Source organism: Ornithodoros turicata, chromosome 1 (genome assembly GCF_037126465.1).
Source record: "Ornithodoros turicata isolate Travis chromosome 1, ASM3712646v1, whole genome shotgun sequence".
Lineage (NCBI taxonomy): Eukaryota > Metazoa > Arthropoda > Arachnida > Ixodida > Argasidae > Ornithodoros > Ornithodoros turicata.
Window position 1 is genome coordinate 211346207 of NC_088201.1, and position 8090 is coordinate 211354296.

Below are 8090 nucleotides of genomic sequence, written 5' to 3' on the forward strand. Positions count from 1 at the left end.
CATTTTCTGTCAGCGAAGCAGAGCTGCTTTTTGGCGCTATTTCTTACAAGTTTGCGCCTTGACAAGGGCACTTTTCGCGCAAGCTGGAAGGGCAAGGCAAATTTAGGGCATTCAGGACGTTCCATACTTCAAAATCACATTTTTTTAAAGAACGAGGACATAATACTTTTTGCCACATTTAATCCCAAATGTCGTACTTTTGGCAAAGCTGGCCGTTTTCAACGCCATTTTTGAAAATTAAGCGGTCGACCGAGAACAGTCCAAATGGGTGGAGATGACAGTTCAATATCAATACTCAGGTAGGTATATAAAAAAATTAAGAAGGTACTTTTTGATAAGCGCGAGAATATATTTTTATGCCCCACGTGGTTGCGCAAGGGCCGTACGAGACGACGCCCAGTGGGGTGCGCCAACAGGTCAACCAATCAATCAAGCAAGCAATTTACTGTACTCCCAAAAGTCCCATACGGGCGTTACATGGGAGGAGTGGGTTACAGGAAGTGAGGAAAAAATAATACATAGAACAAAAAGGTAGTAAAACAGCAACAACAAATGGAAACAACAACAACAACACTATACAAGTAGGTTACACAAGGTATCGTAAATGACGCAAGATTTTGGTGGTTTGGAGATAGTCACTTATCTCGCGGCCGGTGCAGCCGCTTATCGTCCGTTGATATCGTACACGTGTAGTAGTAGGGGGCGCTGAAGACTGTCATCGATACCCTTAAAAAGGCGGGCGTGTTTGTATTGTGGCAGTTCCCGGGGATCCTCGAGCTGGTCACGGATCGTTGGCATCGCAGGGTATGGTAATAAATTGTTGTTGCTCTGCTATTTGAGTGGTTGTTTCGTACTACTTCCGGTGAGGCGAACGGTTGCAGAAGCCCCGGGAATGGGAGCCCTGTGCCCAGTTGGGCAGGGGCGGTAGTTTTCCCACAATGGCGCCCAACGTGGGGCCCGAGTCCGTTCGGTGGAGGGTTCCCGTATGTCATGTGCAACGTATGTTGGCGGTTTTGGGCCGGCAAGTTGTTTTCGGCGTTGCTAATTGTTTTATGTTTGTTCTCCGTGACCAGCTCCTCGCTCCTACGTGGCTGCGACTCTGGAGCAAGACTGAGGCACTCGCAGTTCCCCGGCCCTGCTCCAGTAGGACGCCTGACTTGGTCGCAGTAGTACCCGCAGGGCTCGCGCGGCAGTCCGACGTATCGATGGCGTCTCATCCACGACTCCGCAGTCCGAGACTTCGCAGTCGACGTCCTCCGACGTCCGCAGTGCACGCGCTACCGCTACCTGTCAGTAGTATTGGATAAACACGACTTAACGAGCAACATGACACCTTCATCCTCTCTCACCCCCCCTGTTACCCCCAATTTTGCAATTTGCACCCCCACCAAATTTTTTAAAAATTTTTTTTTCAATTTTTTCACTTAAAATCGCTCATACACGCATAAGAATGTGATAATAGAGCGTAGAATATAATTTTCAATTAATAAATTCAATTACTATTCATTCCAACGAGAGAGAGAGAGGAGGAAAATATCAAATTATCGTTAAGTCGTGTTATTCTATAATGAGACACACGAAAAGAAGCGCACATACGCATAAATGCACTTTCTAAACTCATTTAATAATTCAAGTCATTACTATACACATTCAATTCATTAATGTGTCAGTCCAGGTTCGGTAACAGCATCAGCCCATGGGCGCCGCCATTTGCAAAGCGTCACACCAGGCAGGTCGGAAAGCATCACGTCAGGTGGCAGCACCGCTGTCATCATGGGGACTTCCGTGGAATGCAGAAAGAAACAAAACAAAAAAAGTGCTAACGAGGGGAAAACACGCGCGAAAACAGGCACACACACACACACAAAATTTTCACCATCGCGAATATGTGCGGGCATGCACCGACGAGTATAGCAACAAGGGTCATTGACAGAATGGCGTACAAGGGAATTGCGAACATGTTTGGGCATGCACGGACAAGAATAATAACAACAAGGGGAAGACTTTCTGCTAATCGCAACAAGGTAAATCGACAAACATACACTACTCCAATACACGCTGACAAGTAATCGCAGTTAGGGGGTAGGTAAACGCGTCAACAGAAGAGGAAGTATTAAAACGACAACTCACCGACATCCAAGCATATCTGTGTGCACACACACCGCCCTCCATCTTCTTTACATGACTAAAGAGTTCACCAGCACATCAACGGTCACGATACGAGCGACGCGCCAGACGTCCGCACCCGACGAGAGGCAAACAGAAAACTGAATCTGGCGCCCTCTCCGCGGAGCATACGTCACACGCGCGCGCGCGCGCGCTCGCAGCGCCACCACGTCTGCCGTCGGACGTTTCGGTTTTGGTCTCGTCGCCCTTCACGTCTCGCGCGCTCGCAGCGCCACCACGTCTGTCGTCGGACGTTTCGGTTTTGGTCTCGTCGCCCTTCACGTCTCGCGCGCTCGCAGCGCCACCACGTCTGCCGTCGGACGTTTCGGTTTTGGTCTCGTCGCCCTTCACGTCTCGCGCATGCGCTTCGAGCACGGTGGTGGCGGTGGTGGTGGAGGATTCGCTTTCGTTCTGACGCCCATTTCTTTACGTTTTTTATTTGGAAGCGCCGTATAAAGGGAGAGCGCGCTATCCGCGCGTTATCATTCAGACCAATACTTGGAAAACACCATGTGTGGTTTATTCTCCTGCGTTTCTCGCCGTCGCCAGGAAAAGACAAAAAACGAAGAACTTCGCGAATTTATTCGCGGCATCGTGGAGGAAGCTTTTCAAGTCCACCGCCTGGAATGGTTGCAAGCACGTCAAGAAATGTGTCAGGACAAGATGAAGACGCTCGACCGCATCTTAGCGGCGGACAGACTGACGAGAAAAAAGTCCACCTTTAGTCTGGATAATCTGTATTGGGAACGCAGTTCGGACCTAGAGGACGACGACGACGTCGTGTAAATAAAAGCGATGTATTTCTCTACGAGTCTCAGTCTCTTCTTTTTCTTCGCGCAACGTGTGCACACACGTCATGTCTAACCCCGAACCTTTTCGTTTCCGCCATCCTTTTCGTTGTATTTTAAGCGGCCCCTCCATGTGCGGTAAATCCACATTCGTAACGAACGTGTTGAGGAACCTGAACAACGTCGTGGACAAGCCTCCCTCGCAAATATTCTACGTGCAGAAATATGCGTCACCGAGCATGCAGGACGAATTTGGGGACTCCGTAAAATTTACCAAGGAGCTACCTCGCGAGTGGGATACGTCGCGCGCCACGCTCATCATCGTCGACGATCATATGACCGACGCCAATTCCTTGAAGGAGGTGACCGATCTTTTCATTCGGGGTTCTCACCACGCCAACGCGTCGATCTTCTTACTCGTACAAAACATCTTTTTCAACAGTAGCCATTTTAGAACTATATCCTACAACGCCAGTTACGTCGTCCTGTGGCGCACCGTGCGCAGCGTGCACCAGATGGAACATTTCGGCCAACAGCTATTCGGTAGAAAAAGATTAGAGTATTTTCTGGACGCATATAAACAAGCGATGTCGTCACCCCACGCTTATTTACTCGTGGATCTTCACAACTATACGCACGAGGACCACAGGTTGCGTAGCAATATTTTTCCGGGAGAACGTCAATATATCTACGCTCCGAAATGAATCTCCGTCCTCATCTCACTTTACTCAAAGTACTTTCCACTTTACCCCCTCCGCGCCGTCGTCACGTCTTGAGACGTTCTTCCTCCTCCGACATGAAACACCTCTCCGAAATTTGTCTCAATGTATTGAACGGAAAAGTGTCGTTGGCTCCAGACACGTTCGCGCGTTTGAAGAAGCACAAACGCTTCTTACGCCGGCTCGCATACAAAAAGATTCACAAGAATCCGCAACGTTTGAAGCACTATCTGTCTCAGCAGCGAGGGCAGGGCGTTCTTTCGTCGGTGGTTCCTCTCCTGCTTTCCGCCGTGTTGAACCTTTTCGACAATGGCCAAGAGAATTGAAGTGACCAGTTCTATCGGAAATATTCTTTCTTCTAAGGAGAGTGACGACGTCAAAGTGAAACTCATACTGCAGGCACTGTACCGCATACTCAAGCAGTACGGATTCGATCCCTACGACAATAAAAACAAGACGTCCGACGCTACAAATGACTTTGACTATTCGCTCCTCTCTCCAGAGGTTGACGAAGAGGAAGCGGAAAGAGTCGTCTCGGAATTAAAAAAAGTTATTTCCTGGGATAGCGAGGGTTGTGTCTCCGTGTCGGGCAAGCCCATCAGACACTCCTCCGTTTACGAACTCGTTAATTATTTGTTACAACGTAAGACGGGGAAGAAACCTTCCTGGTTCCCCAAAGTCTCGAAACTATTGCGCCTGATTTCCCTTCCCAAACCTCGCGAGTCTCAGCAGCAGCAGCAGCAGCAGCAGCAAGCCTCAATTGCGTGGACGACTTATGGAGGGATATGAGAAACCAGAGGGTGGTTTGGGGGGTGTGGAACGTTATAGAAAAGCGCATCACTTGAGCAAAAAGAAGGCTCTTGCCATTCTCAGAAAGCTGGACGCCTACACCCTTCACCATCCGGTGAGAAGAAAATTTAATAGGAGACGCATCATCGCGCTCAAGATCAACGACGTGTGGCAAATGGATCTCGCCGACTTTTCAAAATACAAGAGATTCAACGGTGGCTACCGCTACATTCTCGTGGCGATTGATTCCCTCTCCCGCTTTCTGCGCACCCTCCCGCTAAAGACGAAACGCCCCGCCGAAATGAAAAAGGCCATGATGCGACTTTTTCGGGGTGGTAACGTACCTACACGCATCTTTTGCGACAGAGGCGGGGAATTCTACAACAAGACCGTCAAGGAGTATCTCTCACGAAAGAAGGTACACTTGTATTCGACCTTCTCTCCAGTAATCAAAGCATCGCAGGCAGAACGCATGATACGCACTTTACGCGACAGAATATTCCGTTATTTTAGAGTAACGGGAAAATACCACTTTGTTTCCGCGCTTCCCAAGATCGTGCGCGACTACAACAACACCAAACACAGGACTTTGGGCATCAGCCCGTCCGAAGTCACACCCGAAAACGAATTGGAGCTGTTCAATAAGATAAATGGGAAGCCCGTCGTACCCTCCGTGAAAAAGAAGCTCAAACTGGGGGATAAAGTGAGGGTCCTACTTCACAGAAAAGGTTTTCATAAGAGCTCGGAAGGGAGTTGGTCGCCTCAGATTTTCACCGTCTCCCGCCTGAGAGACACCTCTCCTCCCGTCGTACACCTGGAAGATTACCGGGGTAAGGAAGTGGACGGATCTTTCTACCCGGAGGAGGTACTCGTCGTAACCCGAGACGCCAATCAGCCTTGGCCAGTAACGAAAGTGCTGAGAAAGAAGCAACTGAACGGTCAGAGCTTCTCCTTGGTTCGCTGGTTCGGTTACGACAAAGAACACGACAGTTGGGTTCCGAGCAGCGACGTGGTCAAGATTGGGAAATGACGTCAGACATCTACGTCCACCTGCTCTCGAACGCCAGCATGGATAAGTTTCCTTCGAATAAACTCAATGCCTTCACGGTAGCTTTCGATACTCCCCTTCAACTCTCGGATCGCTATAAAGTCGGCCTGATGGATCTCAGCATAAGTAACGATTTTTTAAATATCGGATACGAAAAGCAAGATGCAAAAATCGAGGTTTCTTTCGAGGACACGGTCGAAGCAGGGAGAACTTTTCGCGTCACCTCGGATCTCGAGAGGGATTTGGGAAAAGCCCTTTCGGAATTTAGCGTTTCTTTCGTGTACAATAAATCGCGATACGACTTTGTACTACCCGAAGACGTGAAAGCCGTGGAATTGGACCCTCGGCTCGCACAGGCGCTCGACTCGTTACTGGCATCACGCGAATCAGGTCGTGCGGTGAAGCCTCTTAAAATGAGCGAGCGCGAAGCCACCTCCATCTTATTGGAGCACGCCGCACCCGTCGCTTTCGGCGACGTCACTTTGAATTCGCAAACCACGTCCCTTCGTAACACACTCAACAAGTATTTCCAGACGCACAAGATGGAAGCAACGCTAGAATTCGCGGATAACGTCTACTCTCTGAAAACACCGAAAGAGTTCAACATTCCAGAACCTTTTTTAAAGCTGCTACAGTTCACACCCGTCGAGGGGCAAGAAGGAACTCTGCGCACCTCGCTCCCTGTAACGCGTCAATTTTCTTTCGTGATCAAGACGAAAATTCCTCGATCATTGCAAGTACATCTACCTCCCGGCTATTATGCTACGCCCCAAGCACTTCTGGATGCGATTAACCAACGCGTTGGTGAACGCGTGCACTTCAGCTTCGATCGAGCCGAACAGAAATGTAAAATTCGGCTTTCCGAGGGAACCTCCACCCTAAGACTTTCCGAGTACCTGGCCGTGCTTTTGGGTTTCGAATCGCGTACCCTGTTCACATGGGAGGAGGAGGATGCCACGAGCTCAGTCGAGGTACTCCTGGAACCTCCATTTCACAACATAATCGTCTACACGGATATCGTAGAACCCACCTACGTGGGGAGCGGAAAAAAACCGATATTAAAAATACTACCCTTTTATTACGAGAAAGACAAGCACGTCGTTACCTACACGTTAGATAACATCCAGTATTTTAACCTGTCTCAATTCGAAATTCCCTCAGTGACGATCGTTCTCGCAGACGAAACGGGAAGACGTTTACCGTTGCGATCTAAAGGTAGAACCAATCTAACGTTGCATTTCAAATATGTACCGTAATTCTTCAAAAATAATCCCCGTGTATACGGGTCCCCTTTTTCAACGCGGTGGCGGTGTGTTGAGCAACATATCCAAATTTATTGTACCCATCTGGCAACAAATAAAACCTATCGCCAAGAAAACGTTAAAGCGCTTGGCGCGAAATTTGGCCGACGGCGAAGGAATATCGCGCGCAGTAAAAAAAACAGCAATTGCGACGGGGAGAGACGTGTTGGATTCCATGCAGGGCTCGGGGAAGAACAATGGGAGGATACGCCGCAAAAGACAACAAAAAGCCACACCTGTCGAAGCACCTGCAGACATCTTTGGTTCTTTTTGAGCGAGAGGGTCACATATCCACTTCGCTCCCGTCATGACGTCAACGAAAGGAAAAATACAGACTCAACGGTCACCGCATTGTCTTACGAGTGACGTGATGATATTCGACCGCCCTTCTGTTCAATACGGAGTGGAAGATACTTCGTACCAACTTTTTTATCCGGTCAACGGAGTAAATAATTCCGTGATCGAGTTTTGTATTCAAAATTTACAAAGGGCGCACTTGGATCTCTACGGTAGCTTTGTGTCTTTGACCGCGCGCATTGTTCGCGACGACGGGGAAGAAATGGACGAGAAAGATGTCGTTTTCCCAATAAACCATCTGTTGAGCGGCATGTTTAAGACGGTCACCGTTTATGCGAACAACAAGCTCGTCAGTTCCAACGAGTTGTACGCCTACAGGAGTATTTTGGACGTCGTGCTACATTCCACGCCTATGGCTCAAGAAACAGTGCACGCGGCTGGACTCTATGTCGAGGACGACGAACATTTAAAGAACGATTACGACGTCTCGTCTCGCGGTCCGAAACAACGTTACGAAGCGACGAAGGGTGGAAAATACTTTAACCTGGTCGGTCAGATCAATACCGACCTGTTCCAACAGCCGCGACTGATGCTACCTGCCGTCGAAATTCGCATCATTTTCCTATTAAACAACGACGAATTTAAACTCGTATCGGTCCCGAAAGACAAGAAAACGTACAATTACGAGGTGGACATTAAAGAAATGACGTTACACTTGAAAAAGGTGACGCTGGCACCTTCCCTGTTTTTGGAATACGAGCGGCGCCTTCAGAGCACACCTGCTATCTACGTCTTACGCGGATTGGAAACCAAAGTGCGGAGTTTGAGTGCCGGGAGCTTGGACGCTCACTTTGAAAACGTTTATCCCGAAAGGGTGCCTTCCAAATTATGCGTCGTCCTGCTCGCCACGTCCGACTTTCTCGGTGACATCCAGTCGAACCCCTACAAATTCCGCCATTACGACCTGTCTCATTCGATGCTC

General features: G+C 49.0%; 1 long non-coding RNA gene across 1 annotated transcript; it reads right to left on the bottom strand.

Moving 5' to 3' along the window:
- Positions 1-1603: 1603 nt before the first annotated feature.
- LOC135376071 (uncharacterized) lies at positions 1604-2293 on the bottom strand. Its single transcript, XR_010417527.1, has 2 exons — positions 2131-2293; positions 1604-1780 (listed from the first exon to the last, which is right to left on the bottom strand). It is a non-coding gene; the product is annotated as an uncharacterized LOC135376071 (long non-coding RNA).
- Between the last annotated feature and the right edge of the window lie 5797 nt (positions 2294-8090).